This window comes from Pinus tabuliformis, chromosome 8 (genome assembly GCF_031772625.1).
Source record: "Pinus tabuliformis cultivar Carrire ecotype Pingquan chromosome 8, CPIR1, whole genome shotgun sequence".
NCBI classification, from domain to species: Eukaryota; Viridiplantae; Streptophyta; class Pinopsida; order Pinales; family Pinaceae; genus Pinus; species Pinus tabuliformis.
In genome coordinates this window covers 1,540,033,122-1,540,060,030 of record NC_142294.1, presented here as the reverse complement: position 1 = coordinate 1,540,060,030, position 26,909 = coordinate 1,540,033,122, and the positions used below count along the sequence as shown (strand labels likewise).

At 35.0% G+C, this 26,909-nt stretch overlaps 1 pseudogene; it reads left to right on the top strand.

Annotated features, from left to right (window-relative positions):
- LOC149241807 (GEM-like protein 5) overlaps positions 1-25,956 on the top strand; it is an 89,465-nt pseudogene extending 63,509 nt beyond the window's left edge.
- Positions 25,957-26,909: the final 953 nt, after the last annotated feature.

Here is a 26,909-nt window from a genome sequence, read left to right as displayed (position 1 = left end):
CTAAAACTCACACTATAAAAGGAAGTGGAAAATGATCTTTGAAAGTGGCTTTATTCAATTCCCTATAGTCAATGCATACTCTCCATTTTCCATTGTTTTTAAGAATAATTACCAATGGTGAAACCCATTGGCTATTTTCTATTGGATAAATGAAATTCACATTTAACAATTTTTGTAGTTCCTCTTTAACAATTTCCCTTAAATTTGGATTCATTCTTCTCTGAGGTTGTCAGATTGGTTTGACATTTTTTTCAATGTAGATATGATGTATGCAAGTATTGGGATCATTTCCTTTCATGTCAATGTATTCCCATGCATATGAAGAGGAATGTTCTTGTAACATTTTTATTAATTCTTTCTTTTGAAATTATTCCAGATTATTATTGATATTCAAAGTTTTTTTGGAAAAGGTTTCTATTAAAAAATTACCAAAATTTTCCATAGAATGTAAAGATAAGTGACAAGATGATAAATATTAAATATTACATTGTTTTTGAAAACTTTGATTAGATTCACAATATGAGGAAGACTCATTATTTTCCATTAAATTCAAAATCTGATCTTCTTCATCTGTTTGTGAAGTAACAAAGATTGATCGTATATCTATATCATCATTTATCCATTCTTCACTTTCTACCTCTATTTTTGTTTTTGCAGGAGGATATAATGTAAATTTATTCACTGAACTTGCATCAGAAATAAACATATCACTAGATCTACAACTTATAAAAGCATCAACATTATCTAACCATGGTCTTCCTAAAATCAATGGATGTCCCCCTAAATTATTCATGGGTGTTAGAATCATAAAGTCAATAGGATACACCCAAGAATCTAAGGATACAAATATGTCTTCTAATACACCATCAGGTTTGATAATAGATCTATCTGGTAATTGAAAAGTTGTAGATGTATATTGAAGATTAGGAAGTTTCAATTGGTTCATAGTTTGTTTATTCATGATGTTTATAGCTACTCCTAAATCAATCAATGTATTTGGAATTTTGACACCATTGATGTGTGTTTTCGCAATGGTACTTCTTGGATCAAGACATTTCTGAATTGTTGTTTTTCCCATCATGATATATGCAATTTTTCCAAATAAATGAATTATTTTAACTTCTTTTTTCTTTCTTCCTGGTCTTTTAATACTTAAATCCCTGATTATATTTACAAATATTGGTATTTCTTTGATAGCTTGTAACAAAGGAATTTTTATGCAAACATTCTTCAATTCATCTATCATATCATAATCAGGCAACATAATTTGTTTTTCTACCCCTTTATCAATTTTCAATCTTTCAGGAAAAGGTGGTGTTTGAACAGACACTGAAGGCTGTTCTATGATGGGAGTTGAGTTTATTGGGATATGATTGGAATGTGCAGGGGTGGTTTGTTTTTTATATTTTTCCTATTGATTAAGAGATTTCTCTTACTCAGAGAGATTTTTTTGATTTATTTATTTATTTATTTTTATTTTTTAATTAATTAATTAATTAATTTTTTTTTTTTTTTTTTTTTATTTTTTATTTTTTTATTTTTTTATTTTTTTTTTTTTTTTCAGATTCTTGAATAACAACTGATGGTGACTTCTTTTCTAATACTCTACTAGATCCAAGTTGGACATTGTTTAGATCTAATGGAGTTATTGTGTAATTTTGGAAATTTTGTGCTTCCACATTGTAAACATGTTGTTAATTTCTATTATTATTCATGTTTGGAAGTGGTTGGGATGATTGATTTGGTCTTTGAGGAAATGGTAATGAAAGTTGTGGATTTGGATTCTGAGGTTGAGTTAGTTGAATAGGCTAAGGAAAATATTGTGGTGGAAAAATAGGGTAAGGTTGTTGATATTGAGGATATTGAGGGTATTTTCCATAAGGATTTTTCCATCTTTGTGCCTAGGGTTGACACTAAGATTTTCAAGGCATGGTTGCAGTCCAATTTCTTTGTGATGGTTGTGCAAATGTTTGAGTGCTAAAACCTTGAGTCATATTTGGTTGTGAATTTTGCCATGGTCTCTTAGCAATAAAACAAAGGGGCTCTACTTGATTTGGTATTACTTCCTCTTGATAGACCACTTTAAGACCAAGTATTGAAGGACAATTTCTTTGTATCATGATTTTTTGAACATATAACACAAGTTTCTACACTTTTTAAGTCAAGAGGGCATTCAGGCTCAAAGCATGATTTTTTTCTACATTTTGGACAAACGATGGATAATGCATCATTTTCAGCCTTCTGCTTGTTTTGTACTTTAAGGGCGTTTATTTGTTCACTAAAACTCCCCAAAATATCTGTTTTAAAGTTGTTAAGAAAATTGCCTAATTCATCCCTAGTTACTGTCCCAGCTACGGATTTATTAATCCTAGACATGACAAGATCTCTTGGATCTTTCCTAGTTCTTGCTTTAGCTCTTGAAATGTGTATGCATAACTCACAACTTCTCCAAATGTTAACTGAGAAATATCTCCTTTTCCCATCAAATTGAGAAGATCAATCCACTAATCTCTAATGGATTTTAATAAGAGAGCGTTCAAAGTTTCTTCATCTAGATTATGCATTGGAGCCCTTTTAACATTATAAGTAAATATTTCAATGAAATCTTCAAGATTTTCATCTTATTTTTGCATCATTTTAAAGACTTCATCTTTAAGATTATGGGGCATACAATAATCCATATATTTCTCTAAAAATGTATCCTTCATTTGTTCCCATGTTCTTATAGAATGTACTCCTAAGCATATGGACCATTTTAATGCTGCATCCTTAAGAGTTGCTAGAAACAACTTCAATTTTTGAGTGTCAAGAAAGTAATCATAAGATCTACGCACAACTTCAAATTCAATGAGAAATGTTTCAGTATCTTCACTCCTTAATCCATGAAAATTTGGAAGGATGGAGGGTGAGATATTTTTCATTGTGGCTGTGGTATCTTCATCAAAGATTGGAAATCCAAATGGTTCTGGATCTCCTCTACCAACTCCTCTCTCTGTTCCTCGACCTCTTCCACTTCCCCTATTTCTTCATTTTCCTCTTCAAATCCTAGATTTTTCACCATTGATATTATGTACCTCTCCTTCCCCTTCTCCATCCATTGTAGATTCTTCAGAACTAATGTAGGGTTCCAAAATTAGATTTTCTAATTCCTTTTCTAGTTCTTCTGGTTCTTCTATCAATGGTAGGTTAAAATAATTTTATTCATTCTCTTCTTCACTGGGAATTCCTAGTTCTTTTCCTATAAGTTTCTCTCTAGTTGAAGATAGAAAAATTACTCCTTCTGTTGGGGACGTAGTATCCTCTTCTTCTATTATGGCTCCAGTTGATGAAGTTGGAGAATCTCTAGGTTGGATTTCAGATCTGAGTACCTTAGGAAGTTTATGTTTGCCTGAAATAAATGGAATATGAGTTTGAGTGGATGGTGTGGTACTACGAGGTCGTGGTGGGGTGAGTGATGATGTTGGAATCAAACTTCTACCTCTACCTATGAATCTAACTCTAGAATCTCTTTCTCTATGCATATCATTTTTCTTTTAATTAAAAAGGAAAAGAAAAAGACTCCTATATACACTTCCCGAGAAACAACACCAAAATGTTTGGTAACTTAATTGACCTTAAATTACTTAAATGAATTATCAACCAGGGCTAGTAAATTGATGAAGTGTATGTGCACTATATGTGCTAGAAGTCTTTTTTTTTTTTTTTTTTTTCTGAATCAGGCTATTCTATTAGTAGTACAAAAAGTCAAAAAATTACATAAGTGTTACAACAGGGCCATGGCCTTGTAACTTTTGCCGAAAGATTGACAGTTTGCCCAAATTATACATACCCAAAATTGAACAGGTACAAAAATTAGATGCTGAGCATGGACATGCTGTGACAGACTAACATAACGACACATGACATTACTTGATCTAAGACTGATAAACATAAGAACCCTTATAGCCGACACATAGATTTGGAAATCCAGACGGAAACCGAACACATACAGATAACAAGGTACGAAAACAGTGCGTAGCTTTCCTTTCCAGGCTGCTGAGGGCGAACTGATTGGTTGAATTAATCCTCGTCTGTGGTATATGGCTCTTCCTCCACCTTGCCCCTAAATTGCTGTGAGTCATCCAAGTCCGAGAGAGGGACCACCGGGCTGGTATGGATCCTCTGAGCCGGTTCGCTTGGGCCCGCAAGGGCAGCTTGAGTAGCCGGAGAGGAACTTTCCCTAGTAGGGCGTTGCATATCAATTGCGGGCACCTGCATATCAATTATGGGCACAGTCCCTTGAGCCGGTGGAGGGTTGCCTTGAGTTGCTTCAGCTTGACCTCTGAGATTGCCACAATGCTCGACAGAAACAGATATAATGAATGTGGAGTTTGCCAGTGTGCAAGGTATTCTATACCTGACTGTGGGATGCGCTGCATGTCCGCATTCTGGTATATCTCCTCTCTAAGGTGCGCTGCCACGTCCAGTTGCTCTACCATGGAAACCATGCTGGTCAGATGTTACCTCGGCAGAGGAAGAAGGAGAAATTGCGGTCCTCCGAGCTGAAGCCTGACCCCGAGAGCCTCCTCGTCGGCTGCTCATTCTGAGGCACTCCCTCTACATTGCTGAGTTTGCCACAGAGCAGGAATGTCCCTGCGCAATCCCCCACCTTACCAGAGAATGCTCCAACGCTGCAGCGGAGTGCCCAGCAGCTTCAAATGAATGCCAGAATGTGACAGAGGCTCCCGGGATATGAAGCGCCATCGCAGAGAGTTGCAGGAGGACAATAAAGGCAGACAAGACTAGTAATAACTCCCGCGTAGGATCATCTGCATGCGCCCTTATGAAGCAGGCTACAGGGTGCTGCGTGGCACGTCCGGGCTGACACATGCCCATGTGACGCACCAGCTGTGGGCTGCGCGGCCTATTAAACACCCGCATCCGGGATGTGCTAGAAGTCTTTTATTACTCATACAAATTCGAAATTAAATTGAGTTATTAAGATGCACATGTCTTCTTTGAGTAAATTATTTATTTCTAGAAAATAAGATTAACTTTACAATGATGATCACACTCTCTTGCTTTCAAACAAAACTACTTTTTCTTATAAAATTCCACACTTTTCTTTGAAATAAAAATCTCACACTTCTGCATAAATATAAATCAATCCCACACTTTGCATAAATGAAAATTATATACACACTCATTTGTAGAAATGAAAATTACTCTTAATCTCATACTTAAAGAAAATCACACATCTGCATAACACACTTGCATGAAAATAAAATGAAACAAACTCTTGTTTTAAACACACTCACATTTGCTTAAATTAAAGATCACACATGTTTGAATTTAACAATTAATTCTGCGAATGAATCTATTGTCTATAAGAAAGATGAAATTCTATCTATTTGATTGAAATGTAAAACTATGTCACTACTGCTATGCTCTATCCATGTGCATTCGAAATCTGAATAGTAGAAATGATTAGAAAAATGATCTTGAATCAAATCTAAAAGAAATAGAAAACAAAAATACTCAATTGAATAAACATAAATCTATGAAGCTAATTACTAACTGGAAAAATGGAAATCCTTACTGTCTCGAAGGGGGCCTCCATGAGAAGCAGGCAATCACTACACTATAGATCAAGCACTTAACCATGCATGAATGCTTACTGAGAAAAGAAAATGATTCTTAAAAATAGAGTATCAATAACATAATTTCAGTCTTGTTGTCGTGTCGTTACTACTATTTTCATTTTTGCTGAGAGGCATATTTACCGAGCTCATGGCAATTAATTGGTTAGAGCTATATGCCTAATACCTATCGACAGAAAAAAAATTTAACTTGAAAAGATAATATCATATAATTTGCTCATGATTTGCTATCATTGAAGCAAATCATGAGGCACAAATCTCGTTCTCGCTCGCCCATGGCCCACTATGGAGGTTGACTTCGCCTTTGACCACATTACTATGACTCATTTCCATCGATCTAGCTCATGAGAGTAGGAGGAAATCGTTGAGTGCTTCAGTTGCCACCTACCCATATTTTTCGCTTCCCAGCTGGCACCTTGGAACTTGTCAAACCATGGACTTAGCTGTAGAATCTTTGTAATTCGGTAGCTGAAGTAAACATAAAACTAAATAATAAATAACATTGTCAGTTTATGAAATAAAATATAATTTTATACCTGTCATGTCATAATTCCTGTAACTTGATGCCCAATGTGTTATTATGAAGATAAACAAGAGATAGATGGGGTGAAAAAGGATGTCAAAAAGAAGCAATTGTGAGGTTCAACACAACCCCTAGGTCCTACTAAGATTTTGGACCACTAGACCCTCGAACACTCCCATGCTATAGGCCTGCCAGCTTCCAGGAGGCTCTGGACGCTCTCATGACAAAGAATGCCAACATCCAAGGACTATTTTGCTTAATGCTGTGCCAATGTCCTCGAGATTTGAGACACTTTTTCAGGCCCATAGCCCAGGTCACTACCCATCACTGAATGACACCTTTAGAACCGTAAAATAATAGGGAAATGATAGTACAAATATGCAATTACTTGAATAATATCTTGATTGGACCCCTACCAGCCATGACAAACATTTTGTCAAACATATCATGAATATGTAATCTACAGGAGTAAATAACAGATTTGAGCATAGGGGTCTTAGACTTAGCTGAGAATCACTAAGAGGCATTGATGCCTCAACACATTAGTTTCCATTTCATCCATTAGGTCATATATACATTTTTCATTCATTTACAAGTAAAAGCATGATGAGAGCCATACATAGCTACTACCATAAAACATATACATAACCAACATAATAGCAACACAAATAGGAAATCGCAACCATATAACCCACATATAAGCCAATATATACTCATAGAAACACAAGGATAAATAACCTCATATTGATGATGAAAAATCCAAACACGGGATGGGACTTCCACATTCCACGCAACCATAGAATGGTTGATCCAAATCTCTTTTCAACCATTCACCCTCATGCCATATTCCAAGCATGAATGTGGGATTTCATAGAACACACCAATCTAGAACCAGCCAGGGATTCCAAAGGCCAACCACCTCAACCCATCAAGTAGTGATTCCACTTCATGGTCGGACATCACAAAACCATCATCAGATTGGTATTTATCCAAGCCTTCCAGGGCTCTAGACCATTTGTTCCAACCAAGGATACAGGACTAGTAACTCAATCCACAACTTATACCGAGATCTAGAGTGTTTGTCCAACCAAGACTCTAGGACTAATAACTCAACCCACCAAGGGCTCGAGAGTGTTTGTCCAACCAGGACTCTAGGACTAGTAAATCAACCCAAGATATTACAAGGCTCTAGAGCGTTTATCCAACCAAGGCTCCAGGAACTAGTAACTCAACCTAAGCTAAGGAAACATGAGAAATAACCAGGAAAAAAAATGAACCCACAACACCATGGCTATCCAGGAAACGACAAGGCTAGGCAAATCCACTGTCAATCTAGGCAATTATCCATGCTAGTGACAGATCATGACCAATAAACCACATGCATATGCCATGCATGCCAAAACTAGTGAGGAAAAGATACATGCAACTTGATACTTGCAAGCAAAACCCACTGTAGCTGTTGATATTGATGTCCTCTTGCGCTTTCCTGATTTTCCTTTTCCTTCTTGCTCCAAAAATCCAAGTATGCCACACCCTCCAAGAGTGCTCCATGAAAACTCAAAGTGTCTAAGAGTGAGAGAGAGAGAGAGAGAGAGATAATGAGAGAGATCCAAAACTAAACTGACAAAAGTCTATGAAATGATCCTCAGAAGCCCTTTGATAAATGAGGCCTCTATTTTCTTCACTTTCCATTATTTTCCTTCATTCTCCTCCTCACATGCAACCTATGACATTTCACCTCCCTTTTCTCCTAATTTCCATTATTTTCATAAATAAATGTCCCAAAAATGCCATTTTCCCTTTCCAAAGCCTTAGCCATTTCCTTTGCCAATTTCCTTAGCCATGAATAAACCGATGAATACCCACACTAAGATGTCTTGCCCAACATTCAAATTGGAATAAGTGTCCCATCAACTGAGGTTATTATTTTCCTTTTTTAACTTTTATTACATGGAATTTTCACCAGGGTTGTTACAACCTATTTATTTTTATAGAAGCTTGAGGAGGATAACACATGCTTATAGTATAAGTCCATCCTTCAGATGATTCATTTAAAATATTTTTAACGAACCATGAGAAAGAATGGTTTGGTCTCATCATGATTGATGAGTTATATACTGTTTATATTTTACGAATCTAGTAAAGGGGTAACTCAATTTCTTTTTCATATTTAGAGAGTTTGAAAAAAGAGATAAAAAAGAAAAACTCGTAGTGTTCTTTGTTGTAAATTTAGTCTCTCGAGGCATAAAAAGTGTAAAATAATATAAGGGAGAATATTTTAGTCATGATTGACCAAAGCATTCCTTTTTCATAAATAGTTTATTTAGTCCATAAAAGGGGTAAACTTATACTAGGTAGACATTTTTTCATATACTTTTATGAGCATGAAAGAAACAAGTTTACTCAGTAATCTTTTCATATTTTGAGAGCCTAAAAAGAGCTTAAAGAGAAATCCATGGGATTCCTTTCTCATAATCAGTTTAGGGATCTCAAAGAAGTGATAAAAGTATACTTATCGTCAAAATGATCTGTTCCAAAAATTATCTTGTAATCTGCACATTCAGATTCAAATAACTGAAAAAATTTGAAATTTTGAGTAAATAGGCAAAAATACTATTTTAATAGACCTCTTTTTGGTTATAAAAAGGTCAAAAAGTAAATTATTTTTACCATTGAAGAGCTCTGAAAGTGCATTTACCCCAAATCTTCAGGAGCTAATTGCGATCAAACCAATGGACGAATTTTAGCGCAGTTGGTTCCAAGTAAGGGTTCTTTCCCTATTCTTTGCTTTTATGGTTTCATTTTTTCATTTTAACAATTATTTTTTGATTTTTTAGAAAGGGGGAATTTCGCCATTAGCTCATCACACTTTTCCTATATCAAGAAGTGCGATTAACCCCAGTGGATTCACAAAGTTTGTTAGCAGACTAATCACTCTTGTGGACAAGAGGAATCTCCCCAAACTCACTAACTAAGTCTAGAACAAACAAAACAATATACATTAAAATTTCTATAGAAATTCTTGAATTATTAGAGATCCACTTACCTGGTTAATGAAATAAGTCTCCAAATTCCTTGTTTTCTTGAAATCTTGCTCCACTTTCAATCCTTGAAACTGGAATTTGTAACAACAAAAATAGACACAAGATCAAAGCATACAATATATCAATAATTTCAAGCTATTACTAAACAGAAGATGAAGGATCTTTAATACATACATGTAAACATTCAACATATTAGGTGAAAAAGACAATGTACTTGTATTAAAATGAGAATAAAAGGTTACAATCCAATAGGCCTTGATGTCATACATCTCCTTCCAGTAATATCCAATCCTCCCTTTGCAATGATAAGCCTTCACTTTGACAGCATAACTTCATAAATTAAGAACCTCAAAAGCTAACCCTTTCTTCTTTGGTCTTCTCTGTGTAAATAGTAGAAGAGAGGAGGTTGTAAATACATTTCCCATGGGATGAGATCCACATAAAGAGGGGATGGGATCCATCGAGTCAGAGATGAGGTCCAAGTAGGTAGGGAGTCAAGCCCGTTCTGTTTGGATAAGATTCTTCAACAAGTCTTGTAGCTTTTATTTTTTATTTTTTTACCCGTGTAAAAGGGTCATCACACTTTTTAATACTATAAAGTGCGTTGATTATCTTAGGTTTGTAATAGTAATATATGCGACATCACAATTTTTTAATGAAAAAGGTGCGATGATGCTTGAAATTAGGGTTTTCTAACAATGTAATTCAAGATTCTTGTATTTCTCAGAATGGCTTTTCTTCTAGCTTTGTAGGGGATTGCTGAAAAGGGTTCATTAGATAATGAGAGATCCATTTTATGGTCATTTGCCTAAGTGCGATAAAATGACGTGTAACAAAAAGTTATGTACAGACCATTTAGATCTCTATAAATCCCCACAACCTTGATATAGGCATCAACACTTCCACTCTTTGTGTTTTCACATTCAAAATAATGTTCTCTAGTGTTCTGATTCTCTCAAACCATTCAACTTTGACTTGCTTCAATCGATTAGCATCCAAAAATCCTAGTTATTTCTCTAGATCAAAGAGAAAATCAAGTTTCTCACTAAAAATAAGTAAGTCTTTGTCTATGAAATCCCTATCTCCCTCAAGGTCACTTTAACCCACACGAAAAATGACTTAATTCTCTATACTAAATGTGATAGACCAGAGGATTCTTTCCATGCATGTCCAATGATTTCCAACCTTCAAGAAATATTACTGATAATATAATATTTCACTTCATTAAGGAGGTTGATGGGTTTATCAAATCTATGGGGTACACTAGACATAGAAATTGTCAATGTTGGTACGCGTATTTCCTATGGAGTTATTAACAAATGACCCAAATTCAGAACATTTTCTAGCTCTTTTATTCTTGTTTTCAATCTTAGATTTCTTGCTTGTTGTTTGCTAGTAGACTATACAAGTGCATCAATAGTAACTTGAGGCAATTTCATGAGTCCCATGGTTCCAACCCCAGACACATCAAAATCCATTTTTGCTCGATCAATAACCTTTTTATTATGAACCTTTACCTTTTCAATTCTCAATTTTTTTATTGCGCTCGTCATAGTTTGCATTTGACAATGTGATAAGACGATCATCCAAAGTAGTGACTTCTTCAGCAATATGCTCCATTACATTTTTATTTTATACTAAATAAGCACTAACCCAAGAAGGTGGTATAACACTGTTTGGGGGGCTTTTGGATTTGGATGATTCAATCATGTTCGCTATTTATAGAGTGAATCTTTGAGGAGGATCTTCATCATCTCAGCCACCTGATAGCTCACCATGAAATAGTTTTCCACTTGTAGTAGCTTTTCTCTTCCTTTGACTGGAAGATGAACTCAAAACAATATTAGGTGCATAATATTGAGATTTTTGCTTAGGATTTGTGCCTCTTTGCTTGTATTTTCCTCTTGTGCTGACACTGACTTCTTTAACATCTTCAATATCTATTATCAGCTCTTGATTTTTTATTGGTGTAGTGTGACTCTCTTCACTTTTCTCTCTAGCTCTTGGAAATAAGTTCACATATCTAACAATATCTAGGTGTACATTAAATATATGTTTTGGATCAAAGGTTTCAGGGCTTCAGATTTAATTAAGTTAAAATAATCTAAAGACCTTGCAATCTTCGTAATGTGAGATGCATTCTTCACAATGAATTCTCCAATAATAAATGGAAAAGAAATAAATTAATTTTTCCTTTTGCGTTCAAATATAACTAACCAGTCATAGTATTTCCCACAAAATTCAGCAAAAAAAATACCTATCTATAGAAAATTTTTGCAACAATAGTGGCTTCCTTTCAAATCCATAAATTTAAATTATCATGTTATTTTTTCTTTATTCATGCACCCCTTTTCCAAATAGGAAAACTTGGGCTTCAACAAATATTTGACAGGGCTCTTATCCAATTATCATGTAATTGACGTGCTTTACAAAGACATCTTGGATTATGCACAAATTTAAAGAAGCATTGTGCTTCCACAGTATGTGATATAAGAACTGTAGTGGTTCCTCGTTGAGAATGAATTTAGGATTATAGGGTATCAAAGAGATGCTTGGAAACGAGGACTATTATCATATATGCCATCATAAAGAATTTATTGCTCTTAGAAAAATTGACTAACTAAAAAGCTAATTCATTGGAAATGACATCAACCTAGTCGAATATACAATATTCTTTGTATGAGCGATAAAGGAAATAGATAATGAATTTTGGGACATTAGTTGTATTTTCTCGGCCCATCGTGTAGGCACAATTCCAAAAAAGATCCCTAAACGACTGTGAAAACAAAGAAATATCTAGGAAAAAAAGATCAGAAGGAACCTCAGAAGTTGGGGAAATGAATTCTTGAATAATGATAGCTCCATCTACTTGTAAATTTAGGAAACTATCTACTTCGAACAATTTTAAGCACTTATTTGGTTCTGGTAGCTTGAATATCCATCTAAATTCCTTGGGACTAAAAGGAATATTCTTCACTCCTAGCATACTTATTCTTCTTCTTGAATCAAAATTGTTTGCACACAAATAATTTTTTTATCTGAAATCAAAGACTTCTGGAACACATGCAACATTCGCCTACCTGTTTGGTCAATTTAGCGTCCTAAATTTCTTTACATGAACTGTCAATCCGGGTATCGTAAACTGATGAAGTGTAGTGCATTGCTTGTGCTAGTTAACCCTTCTTACTTCGTTGTTTTTATGTTTTATGTTGTTTTGGGTTTTTTTTGGTCTTTTAATTCCTAATGATTTACAATGTAAATTATCAAAACTAAATCTAACTTTCTTAAAGACTGCTCAAAATCTAAAAATGAAAATAGAGCTAAGAAAGAAATGAAAACAAAGCTAAGAAAGATATGGAAACAAAGCTAAGAAAGAAATGAAAACAAAGTTTCTATTCTTATTTTACCATTATTTCCAAGTCATGAATTAAAATTGAAAGTGAAAATTGCAATTGATGTTTAACTAATTACAGAAATAAAACTAAATGAAATACTTGGTTACTCTGCCTCTCAATTTTGGGAGAAAGTCTCCTTGGGATGACATTTAAGTAATTATGTACTTCATTAATCTAAGAGAAAGCAAATACAAAGATGCAGAAATAACTCATTGCATAGATGAAATGTTCAACCACTTAGTTAAGGATGAATTATCAACTTGAAGGGTTTTCCATAAACATTTATTAACACCATGAGTTAGTATTTTAAACTAAAAATGAAATGGAAAAGACAGTAAATGACAGTGATCAGTTTAACTGAGAATTTAAACTAGAAAAACAGTGAATGAAGTAAACTATCCAACAATGTATCCTTATCATTCTTCAATCCTACTCTCATCCTGAAACAAGGTTAGTTTTTTAATTGAAGAAACAATATTACACTATTGAGTTCTATCTTCTAAACTACTGATAAGAAAGAAATCAAGCAAATGGAAACTGCTCTAAATTATAAACACCGTCAGTAACAAAATGATAGAAATTGCATATAAACATCGTTAGTAAGAAAATGATTATAAACACTATTTTAGAAAGCAAATGATGAATTCACAGTTAACAAGAAGAAGAAAAATAAATAAAATTAAACCTTCTTCAGTGCAGGGGCCCTCTACAACTGATTAGGCTACGATTGCTCAATCAACTCCAAGAAAACTCCTTCAGATGTTCATAAAAACATGCGGTCTTCTCATATTAAAACAGGGACACAAAATGCCCAAAAATTACAGAGTCTAGAACTTGAATTTCTCATTAAAACTATTACTAACTTCTTCGGTCCCTTACACAGGTATTTATAAGAAAAATCATATAACTGTTTGTGGAGAAAAGCATGCTACAACCAAACACGTAGAAGACAGATACGCGGAATTTCTTCCTCGGCTATTGGAGAAATAAATCCAAGACATGGTGACTGCTGGATTCATTTGTACAGGTGGTTGTTGGAGTCTATAGGTGCAGGTAGTTGCTCCGGATAACGCTTCCCATCACTATGAAACGCATTAATTAACCACAAAACAGAGTCCTGTTACCCTCGGTCTCTTTGTTTGACTTATCCATTAACCGTAGTCTTATGCCATCTTTTTTGTTGGGACCTGGGCTGAATGAATAGGACAGGGTCCATGTCATGATGATTTCAAATTTGTCCATGTGGCTAGTTTCTTCTTCTGACACCTGGAACCTATTAGAGCATTGAGGTAGCTTCGGAACAGCCGGTTAGCTGCAGAATAGGTTGCGTTCCGTAGCTAATATACAAAAATTTATTCAAACATCAAAACATAAAAAACATAAAATGTCCTCCTCAAGACAGTATATACCAGTTATTAGTGATGAGAATGCATCTTTCTTATGGAAAAACAAAGAAAAGGAATGAGAAGAGTTGCTAGGGAAAGAGTAATTTTGAGGCTCAACACTACCCACTAGTCTAAATCTTATTGTTGTTTTTCTCTTTCGTTGGAATATTTACAGATTGCTCATACGTAGTTGACCAATGAAAGTCCTTATCGATATGAGCAAGTGAGTTAATCATATCATTGCAAATAAAATCTTTCCTTCCTCTGCTAGCCATTTTTGATTTGTACTTATTCTGTCAATCAATAATGCTCTCAATACTGTTTAACTATACAATTCCTGATTCCCTTAATAATCACCAAATGTTACTATTTCACATGTGAAATATGTTATACAAGATTCTCTCAATAAATATCAATTAAAGATACCAAATCCAACACTGACGAGAAGTAGTGTAAATAAATATCGAAATTCCAAAACCTTTACGTCCATTTACTATGCATTTTTCTCTTGCTTTAATATCATCGATATATTGTGAAAAATTCAAAACTAAAATCCTATTGAAGGAACTGAAATTTAATTTTCTAATTGTTAATTATTTTAACATTTTATTTGTTACAAAAATATCAAATAAATCACACTGCAACCTTTAAAAATAAAATACTACAGAAATAATAGCGCTAGAAACTGAGAAAATACTAGCACACACACAATAAAAATGACACCGTAATTTTTAAACAATTTTCCCTAGAAAAACCCAACTTGGGAAAACATGTGAAACCGTGATGGTTTTTTTATTATGTAGTAGTGAAAATATGAGTACAATCTATGGATGCCTAACTGGAAATCCAAACAACAAGAAAATACAGGAAAAAATATTTTAAGGGAATTACCCTTCTTCCACAAGCAATCTCGACACAATTTCCTTCAGAAAAGTCAACCGCCTCGACCCTCTGCGTCAGTATCTGCTATGCTTTGCATAGACCCTATGATCTGAAACCTCCAACCTACCTCTGACAAAGTCATTTTTCCTATATCTGTTAGGGAAATCACCTCTCTAGTACAATGGACCCTCTACTGACCTCTGGAATTGAGAACGAATTTTTCTCCAACAAATCGAACTGTTTCTTTGAAGCAACTACATAGTTCTTTGGGCTACCTCACGGGGAGTAACTTGACCCTCTTGCTGCTACCTCTCCGAATCTAGAAAACTTCCTCCATATCAATGTCCCTGCCCCTCACTATCTTTGCTTCGTCATTGAAGCTCAAACTCTCTGGCAACTAACTGCTGCTACTATGGAAAATCGAATTATTCAAGTGACTCTGGTGCCTTCTCCATCACTACATCGATCCCTTATTATATATTCATGTTGGGGCTCCAACGACCAAGATTAAATCTTAATCGATGGATCAGATAATTTATGGATCAATCCGTGTGAGTTTATAGAGAATTCTCACCTCGACTTAATTAATTATGATTAATTAACCATATTCCCTAAGTTTGGACTCAGGAAATATTAAAAAACTGGTTAATAATCTAATTAAGCCATCTCTAGGTGTAATTTATGGAAACAATTTTTGGGTTTTAGAGATCTCATGTATTTTTGCCTCTCCACCAAATTTCATGGATAGAACACATCCGATGCTACAAAAACTAACCCTCCCTCTTAGTGAGGAATGCGTTCTAGTGTTACACATCCTACTACAACACCCTATCTATATATCACCTTTGTCATGCTGCTGATGTCTGGCTACTGCTACCCACCAACTACTATGAAACCCTAATGCTACATCTGTTCTTCTACTAACACTGTTGAACTACTGCCAAAACTGCAACTCCCTCTCATATGTTGTTGTTGTAACTGCAACCACTGCAACTGAGAAGCGTCCAAAATACTGAACCAATTGTGTTCAGTATGATGCATTTGTCACCCGAGTCCTGACTGCTACTATCTACTACATTGTCCAACAAGGATCTGTGGTGTTGTTGACTCTGCACTGTGCCACTTTGCACTGCCGCCAACTCTACACTGCGCTCCCCAACATCTGACTGTGACTAGTCTCTACAACTGTCAATCTGGTATTGACTACATCCACTGACACTAATCTATCTTGCTACTGAAAACTATGGGCCCCGTATCCAGGTAATGATCCATGAGGTGGACTCCTCAGTGGAACCTACCCATCTTTGTAGCTCTCTGGGGCTACAACTCCAAATCACCCCACCTCTCTCCTGGATATGTGGGCCATCATAGTGAAGTCATCCTCAAACCTAGAGGACAGTCTATGTATATCAGCATGTGCTGCTGCCTGGTCCTGTTTGTCCTTCTTGTCCTTCTTTCTGAGAGGACATTAGGTACTATAGTGGCCAAACTCACCACACTTGAAGCACTTGAACTTCGACAAGTCCTTTTCTTCTTCTTCTACTCCATCTATCCCTGACTAGGACCCCTGGATGCTAGGACAACATTATCCTCCTCATTCTTTGGTCCCTTGCTGCTGATGCCACTAATGGTACTCTTCAATAGAGCCCTCCTTAACTCCTCCTTTTTTAGATATGAACAAATCCTACCCCAATTTGGCAAGGTATCTTTGCCCAAGATATTTTGGACAAATACATGCCAATCCTCTGAGAAAATATTCAGTGCAAATCGTACTAGTTCTGAGGGTTGATGTGCTGCCCCAATGGCTGAAATCTAATCTCGAACCTCCTAAATTCTAGTGAGAAAAGGATCTATGCCTTCCCCCTTTTGCATCCTGATGCATCTCAGCTTCTCCTCTAAGAACATCTTTCGCTACTCAGAACTACCCTAATATAGCATGGAGAGAGCATCCCACATCTCTTTAGCCGTTCCCTTGGCCATTATATGTGAGACAATATGGTCTCATACTTCATCCAGGATCAACTGCTTCACCTGCACCATCTCCTTCCTATATTCCTTGAGTTGGTCTGCATGTTGAGGAACTGCCACTACATTATCAATGTAGGATTTCAAGACATATTCATCTAGAAGGAAGGAAACCCTATCCTTCCAGATGACATAGTTGGAAGCTTCATCCATCCTATCCTAATCTCCAAGTCCTGCAATGGTCATCTCTGAAATTTTCAAAAACTCCCTCTTTCCCCATGCTCGACTATTGCTCTTCTATTCACACTCCCTCCTTGAATGCATGGATTTGCTAGCTTCTACTACTAATCATCAACTGGAAATTCGAACTTTCGAGACCCGAAGTTCCCTAAGTAAAATTTTCCCTCTGTTATGTGTGCTTTTCTCTTCCACTCGATGCAGATTCTGCTCCTGCAACCTGCAGCAAAACCCTTTGCGTCCAACCAGGAATCTCCTCAATGAAAATATGAGCTATAGTTGCTCCCTTTGACTTCTGGAATTACAATCCTAAGAAATTTGACTTTTCTGCACTCTTGCAACTAAAAATCAATTTTTTTTGCCCCAATAATTCGGCCCACCTGTCTGGATATTGAGCTACCTTTGAGAATTTCAGCTTGCTGCTCCCTATGAGTAGCAAAATTATTTCCTTCGCTTCTGAGCTTCTGGCTGATCACTTACACTCTGATACCATGTGAAAATTTCAAAATTGAAATCCTATTGTAGCAACTGGAATTTATTTTCTAATTGTTAATTATTTTAACAATTTATCTTCTATGGAAAATATCAAATAAATCACACTACAACCTTCACAAATAAAATACTTCAGAGGTAATAGCGCTAGAAACTGAGAAAATACTAGCACACACACAATAAAAATGACACTGATATTTTTTGGCAACTGTCACTGGAAAACCCCAACATGGGAAAACTCGTGCATTAGTGAGGGTTTTATTATTATGCAGCAATGAAAATATGAGTGCAATCTATGGATGCCCAACTGGTAATCCAAACAATAAGAAAATCTGGGAAAAATTATTTTAAGGGAATTTCCCTTTTTCCACAGGCAATCCTGACACAATTTCCTTCAGAAAACATGACCTCCTAGACCCTCTGCGTCAGCACCTGCACTGCTCTGTGCAGAACCTATAACGTTAAGTCTCCAACCTGCCTTTGATGAAGTCATTCTTCCTGTCTTTGCTGAGGAAGTTTCCTCTTCGGCACTTTGGACCCTTTGCCCAACCTCTGGAACTGAGAATGAATTTCTCTCCAGCAAATCTAACTACTTCTTTGAAGAAACTGTGTAGTCCTATGCACTTCCTCACTGGGAATAACTCAGCTCTGTTGTTCCCTCCTCTCGGTATTTGGAAAACTTCCTTTGGATCACTGTCCCTGCCCCTCACTATCTCTTCTTCCTCACTAAATCTCGAACTCGTTGACAACTAACTGCTACTACTCTGGAAAATCGAATTCTCCTAGTGACTTTGGTGCCTTCTCCATCACCACATCTATCCCTTCTTATATATTCCTGTTGGGACTCCAACGCCCAAGCTTAAATCTTAATTGATGGCTCATATAATTTCTAGATCGATCTGTGTGAGTTTTCAGAGAATTCTCACCTCGAATTAATTAATTCTAATTAATTAATCATATTCTCTAAGTTTAGGCTTAAGAAATATTTAAAAACTGGTTACTAATCTAATTAAGTCATCTTTAGGTGTAATTTCCACAAACAATTTTTGGGTTTTGGATATCTCATGTCTTATGGCCTCTTCACCAAATTTTGTGGCTAGAAAACATCCGATGCTATAAAAACTAACAGATATGTGCGGCAAGAGACAAACATTTACGATCTAAAATAAATATGAATTCTTTGTGATCATGAAAATTAGCTTAGAGGATTTCAATAATAACTCTAAATAAAAAACTATGCAAGGAAAACCGCAAATAAATATTGCACAGACACATGATCAACTACCTCTATTATGAAATGACTTAATGGCTAACCTATCCCCTACCACTATCTAGATATTGATTTGTTCTATTTGATATCAGACTACAAAATTTTTGAATGAAATTTGAATCAGGAATAACCTGACACACGATTTTGAAAACTAGGGTGCAAAGCTAACTATCACAATGTGTTTAAGTCGGTTATGCAGAGCAAGAAACAAAAATATTCTTCCACAATATTCTGTACCTCGATATACATTTCCCCTTCACACACCTCCCTCCCACATAAAACTACATATTAATAAATTAATTAGCAGTTTTGTCTTATTAAAATGTGTAGCATGAAAAGTTTGGTTTACATGTATATCGGATATGAAATAAGAGTGGGTGATTAACTAGTTGCATTACTATGTCAACATGGGCTCAATAGGAATTTAGTCCCAAAATACAAAGAGTTGAATTGGATCTTTGAAGAACATGAATGATAAAAACAATTTTGGTAACATAAGTGCTAATATCGCATACAATGGAAAATTTGGAAACACCATCGCAAACAGAAACCTTAGAAACAAATGCATCATTTTCCAATCATTACAAATTTCTTTGATCTCTTACTTGTCCACGATATCTCATTTTTAGGGAAGTAGGAAGAATAAATGTGTGAAGCAACAAATATGCACAGAGAGAGGATGAAGAATAAACACCTACACTTCTGTTGCGGAATCACATCTCCTGTTGATGTAACAAGCAAGGGGTTCCACATACGATAAAATGTAACCATAAACTAGCTTAAGTCATGGTAACACAATCAACAAGCTTGAATCATCAAATGCTAATAATAATAATAATAATAATTAAAAAAATCTTCAAGATTTAAGAATACTCACAACATAAGAAAGAAATAACTGCGATTGTTGAAATGTCCACTAACTTTCGCACAACTTTTCTACATTTTTCGTATCTCCCATCGACGTAAAAAAGAAGAGGCTCCGAATTTGATAGAATGTAACCAAAAATCAACTTAGTTCATGGAAAATGCTTCAGTATTTAAGAATAATCACAATATATGAAAGGAAGAACCACGTTTGTTGAAGCATCGACTATGTTTCACATTTGTGATTTCTTGGAAAATTCATCCTCGCTTTCCAACTAAGCGTGAATTCCATCTCCACCCTGTGTTAGATATAGATAACAAGGATAATCATACTAAATTGCTATGACAGATCCATCTGGCTATTATGCATCTGTCACATAGACTTATTTTCTTGCCATGACCTGCCACTTCCTGAACACTAATTTGTCCCTTCCTCCTTGCATCTGGATAATGATTTGTCATCAATAGTGAATTAATATTGTATCCCAATAGCTTTATGTTTAGCATTTCATACTTTGATAACTGCTTATTCACCTATATCTTCATAAATTTGTATATTTGGGTACTTTCCATGTGATAGTTAGAGATTCCACTTAAGCCCAATTGGAAGCTAAAGATGAGATCTTATGTGACACCAACTTTGGAGATAAAAGTATGTGTAAGGCAATGGAAGTTGGAATAATACTCCCAACTTTTAAATGCATTCTACCAAGAGTAAATATTAATTGTCATCAATGACAACAATCAACATTATTTGTAGTCTCCAGTCCTCCAAATACCACTTATACACAGTTGACTAGTGAAAGTTCCTATTGATATGATCAAATTAATTAATTGTATCACTACAAATCACTTATTTCCTTCTTTTTCTAGCCAAAATTATTTTGTACTTAAAAATACTTACTTAATCAATGACGTTCTCGATGTCATTTAACTATAGATTTCTTGTTTCCATATAAAATCACCATTTTTTACTATTCGTGTGTGAAATATGTTACACATGACACAACATATACACATATGTACCCTATTTCACAAAAATGTATGAAAATAAATAAATACGAAATCTTTGTACTGAAGATTAGGCTGACACTTATTATCTCGATCCTACACTAATGATTAAAATTCAACCAATGTCTGTCCTCATTGACCAATTTCATGATAGCATGGGTATATATGTGTCCTTATCACTTGTACGTTTCATGAAGAAATACATCAATTCATTGTGGATATTTTCTCAACAGTGGAATTTCCGAAATCAACATAGATAATAGGTTCATAACACGATTTTTCATGTTTATTGTCAAATATAATTCTCATTCTGTCATGGAAAATTGAGAAACAAAGTTTTTGTTCCTTGATCTACAGTTCTCCCACATAACACTTCTTCCTCACACACATTAATAAGCTAAAATTTCTAGTAAATTTATTACTATCTAGTGTTATGCGGGAGGAAGGTGTGCAAAAGAAGTATGCAGATGGGAGAAAGTTTATGTTCCTTTTTCTGGACACCCATTCTCCCAAAGACACTTCATTTATTCAATATTGGAATGTAGTGTGCAACAATGTATATGAAGGTATGGAATAATGTAGAAGAAACTAGTATTTAGGAACAATGTATACCAAGATTTAAAACTTAAAATACAAAATTTATGTTGCTTACTCCAGACAATCATTCTCCCACACAACACTTCTTCCTCATACACATTAAAAATGAACTTCATTTAATATTGGATAATAACCATTTAATTAAAAAATGTAAAATGACAAATGCACTTATTATTTGGAATGCTCAAATAAAACGAGCCCACATGGACATTGTAGAGTGGATATTGTGCAGAAATGTATGCAGAAATTCAAACAATTGCAGAAGAATGTTTTTGCTCCTTGCTCCGCACACCCATTCTCCCACCAACACTTCTTCCTCACACACTTTAATAGGCCAAAATTGCTAATTAATTGATTAATATGTAATGTTATGCGAGAGGGAGGTCTGTGATAGACACATGTAGAGGGGGGAAAGTTTATGTTCCTTTTTCCAGACACCTGTTCTCCCCACAACAGTTCTTCCTCATATGCATTACAAAGACACTTCATTTTATTGGATAATAACCACTCAAGTGACAAATGTCAAATCACAAATGCACTTAGTATTTGAGAATCTCAAACAAAACGAGCCTATATCAATATAGTAATGGGAATAATTAATCACCCACCCTTATTTCACACCCAATATACATGTAACCAAAAATTTTCATGCCCCAAACTTTAATAAGGTAAAACAACTATTTAATTGTTTAATATGCAGTGTGCAAAAATATATGTGGAAATACAAACATTGTGAAAGAAAGTAGTACTTGGTATAGCTATGAATAGCAAGATTTTTTGTTTCTCCTTTGATACAATTTTTAAATGATCAAAGACATCAGATTGGATGATCGACAAAGTAGTTTTTATAAAATTCCTTTACATCCTGATATCAAATAAAATGTAATTGATTAATATGTAGTGTTGTGCATGAGAGACATATGTGAAACAAGCGTGCAGAGCGGGAATGTATGCGGAGGTACAAAACATGATCTAGGGAGAAAGCTTTTGTTTTTTGCTTCACACATTGGTTTCCCTGCACAACACTTATTCCTCACATGCATTAAAAATAAACCTCATTTAATATTGGATAATAAGTATTCAATCCACAAATGTTACATTATAAATGTACATAGTATTTTGCAACTGAAAACGATCAAAGCCTTCGAACATAGTTTTGAAAACCACACATCAGATCATTGACAAAGCAAGCTTGCCACATCTCTTTTGTATCTAGATATTAAATAAAAGGATCTCACATCAACATAAATTGATATATATCTGTTCTCCCACACATACCCCTTTTTCCACACACATTAACGACTCAACACACTGTTCTTTTGTACAACTAAATATGTAAAACTTTAAAATGAAATAAGAAGTAAATGCACTAGGAATCCCTATGTTAGTGTCAATGTCAATGTCAATGTCCATGTTTCTCCTTCCGCACCTCTGCACACATTCCATTCCACATAAATTCCACATCGACATAACCCTATATACATAGAAACCAAACTTTTCATGCCCCAAACTTTAATAAGCCAATATTAGTAATTAATTTTGTTGAGAGAAAACTTCATTTAATATTGGATACTAAGTTTATGCTTGAATTTAAAATATTTTCATGTCTACAGAATAAAGTTCCCTCTGCACCTCGGTTCTCCCGCACATACACCCTCTTCCATATGTCCTTCATTCCACACAAATTTATGGTTCCATGCACTGCTCACAGTGAAAACTTCTTCCATACTCCCACACCTCTACACAATGAAAGCTTCTTCCATAATCCTACACCTCTACATAATGAAATCTTCTTCCATAATCCCACACTTTTACATAATGAAAGCTAAATAAATAATAACATTATAATAAGCACAAAATAATAGACATACAACACACGATCAATTAAAAAGTTAATATTAACTTCATTAATATGAAAAATAAAACAATCCCAAGTCGACATAGTAGTGGAGAGAGTTAATCACCCACCCTTATTTCACACCCGATATACACGTAAATCCAAAATTTCATGTCCCAAACTTTAATAAGCCAAAACTACTAATTAATTATTTAATACATAGTGTTAAGAGGTATAAATATATGCAGAGATGCAAAACATTGGTAATGAAAGTTTATGTTCCTTGTTCCGCACACATTTTCTCCTGCACAACACTTCTTTCTCACACACATTAAAAATGAACTCCATTTAATATTGGGCACTAAGTTTCTACTCAAAGCCAAAATAAAGTTCTCTATGCACCCTCATTCTCCTGCACATATCACCTCTTTAGTACAACCTTCATTCCACATAGATTCACAACTCCATGCACTTTTTCTCCCGCACAACTGAAACTATAAAATTTTGAAATGAAATAAGAGGTAAACGCAGTAGCAATCCATCTATTAGTGTTACTATCAATGTCAATGTTAGAGCACACCCTTTCTCCTGCACTTCCCACACACCAAATTAGTAGTAGCTTGATATTAAATTATTATATCATATACTAGTATTCATTTTCAGTGAAATTAATGTTCCAAATTTATCATTATAATTCCATTGTCAACAATGTTATTAAAATGGGCATCTCTGAAGATTCATCCATCAAATTTTAGAATGAAATATGTATAGCCCACCAGGTCCAAAAGTAGTACAAATGTTTAAAATTGATTTATAATTTGCAAGATATTTCTTTGGAAAAAGATTGCAGCAATTACCATCCTCAAAGGGGCTAAATTCATTCTAATCACTGAATATGTCTCATCACCACTATTGCATCCCGATACCAATAAAAACAAAATTCACCGCGTGGAGTGTGGAGGTGCTTTCATCTGCATGCTCTTTCTCCCGCACTCCCTTTCTCTACACAACAAAATAGTAGCAATTTGATACTAAATTAATAGATAAAGGCTTCCTCCACATATTTGCTCAACACCACCCCCCCCCCTCACTTACAAAGGAACCTGGACACCCCCCCCCCACCACCCCCCCCCCCCCCCCCCCCCTCACTTACAAAGGAACCTGGACCCCCCCCCCCCCCCCCACTTACAAAGGAACCTGGACCCCCCCCCCTCACTTACAAAGGAACCTGGACCCTGTCATTTTTGACATTATTGGGCAGAGTAGTAGCAATGTCAAGCATACCAGTGTCAGAGCACTCACTGAAAAAATGGGCACTAAAAAAATTAACTTTTTTTGAATTTTGAAATGATTTGTGAGGCACTAACAAATATCGAAAATAAATTGCCCTCCACCAAGAGAATTATGTCACATCAAACCTCATTTAGCCAATGGAAAATTAGAAATAAAATTTCCAAAAATTAGAAAATTAGTTTTGAATTTACAGAAAAATAGAAATATTTAGCATTTTCCTGAAACTTTGGTTCAAATTGAAAAAAAAACAACAAATTAATCGAAAGTCAACAAAATTTAACCGTGTGAGACGAGTGCTATATTCCCTCGCGAGGAAGGGACTAATAAAGAAATATCTTTCTAAATCAAAGTGATTATTATCCAATATCCTTAGGATTTTGGCAGCTAGAGTTACGCCACCTAGATTTTGAGCTAGGTAATGGTGTTGGTATGCATGAAAATAATGTTCAATGTTGGAGGCATTTGTAAGAATATATGGGGTAGGTCCCCATCTTATTTCTAGGTAACCTTTCGATTAAGAAAATGGAAAATAACTTTTTCTTTTTTCTCCATAGTTATTACGCCGTAAGGCGTTCCCCTTTGAAAATAATGCCCTCCCATGCCACCTGTATTGTTGTGAGTCATTGATGTAGGCGTTAGATGATTGAAACATTCACTGTCTTAAGATTCAAGATCGGTACTAATCAGTTAATCAGAGATCAATATTAATTAGTTAATTAGTTATGAGCGATATTAGTCAATTATGAATTTTAACTTCCCGGCCATAATCTGCCACAGTTAGAGATTGGGATGAAATTCTATCTGATGCCAATTACTGAATTTTTGGGTGAAGAAGGTTGAGAATTTGACCTCAAATGTTTGGACCAACTGTAAGTAGAACATCAGTTGCTTCTCTTAGGTTCTTGCGTGCGTGCCTGCCTACGTTCTCAATTGACGAATTCCTTTTAAATGTAGTGAAAACTAGGTATAGCGTATCGGATGCAGCATGGGGGAAGCTGAGCCTGGATGCTAAAGCCCTAATAGAAGGCGGCTTCAAAGCTCTATTTTGACAGACGTTTCCTATCTCTTCAGAGGAGAAGTTAAGGAAAATGTACGCCTGTTATCTCTCGACATCCACCGGCCCCGTTGCCGGAACTCTCTACATTTCGACCATGAAGATTGCATTCTGCAGCGATCGCCCCTTGTTGTTTACTTCTCCCTTCAGAGAGCTGTCATGGAGTTACTACCCGGTGAGTGCTGCCTACATTCTTGAATCCTTTTAAATAATAGTAATTCTTGAATTCTTGAAATTGAAGTAATAATGGTAATGAAGGGGAGAAGTGTAAACTTGAAGTAATAGTGAATGTAGGTTGTAATTCCGTCGGCGAATCTGAAGGCTATGAATCCGTCTACCAACAAAGATAATCCCGTTGAAAAATATATTCAGATCGTGACGGTGGACTGTCACGAGTTTTGGTTCATGGGATTTGTTAACTATGAGAAAGCGGTGTGCAATCTGCTGGAATTGACTCGTCAGATTTAGTCTGCTCAGCTTCCAATTCATACGCATCATCCAGAACCTTCTACCTTCAACCCCACAACTGCCCACATGTATTAATTTTAACGGTGGAATGCGTTCATGTACAAACGTATTCATAGTGGCGCGGAGAGTATTTGGCATTTTATACTTCATGATGGCAACTATTGCTTGTTTGTAATGATAATATATTTTAAATATACTTTGTTACGTCAACCTTTCTTTTATTTTTTCACCAAACAGCTATTTTTTTGAAAGTTTAAACAAAATAAAAGTATTTTTTATTTTTTATTTTAATATATCTTGAATTAACGATTCTTATTACCATTATGAGGTGAAACGACTATTTTTTTAAGTTAAAAAAAATAAAAACATTCTTGATTTTTTATTTTAATATATCTTGAATTAAGAATTCTTATTACCATCATTATTATTATACAATACCCAAGTTTACATGGAAAGTATTCTTAATTTTTTATTTTAATATATTTTGAATTAACAATTCTTATTACCATTATTAGGTGAAATAGCTATTTTTTGAAAGTTTAGAAAAAATAAAAATATTCTTGATTTTTTATTTTAATATATCTTGAATTAAGAATTCTTATTACCATTATTATTATTATTATACAATACCCAAGTTTACATGGAATTATTAAACAAAAAATATTTTTCAAGAGTGTTTCCTTGGAGTGATTATCAATGGCAATAAGGTTAGTTGGGGTACATGGTGGTCCAGAGGCATTATAGTCAGTTTGAAAGCATGGAAATGAAATTCTAAATAAAATTATTATAATAGAACTCTATAAAATTAATTATTATTTTTTGATAGATGTCTTTAGCTGGGGTAAAGCATGGAAATGAAATTTTAAATAAAGTTATTGTAATAGAACTCTATGAAATTAATTATTATTCTTTGATAGATGTCTTCAGTTGGGGTACATGGTGGTCAATTTGAA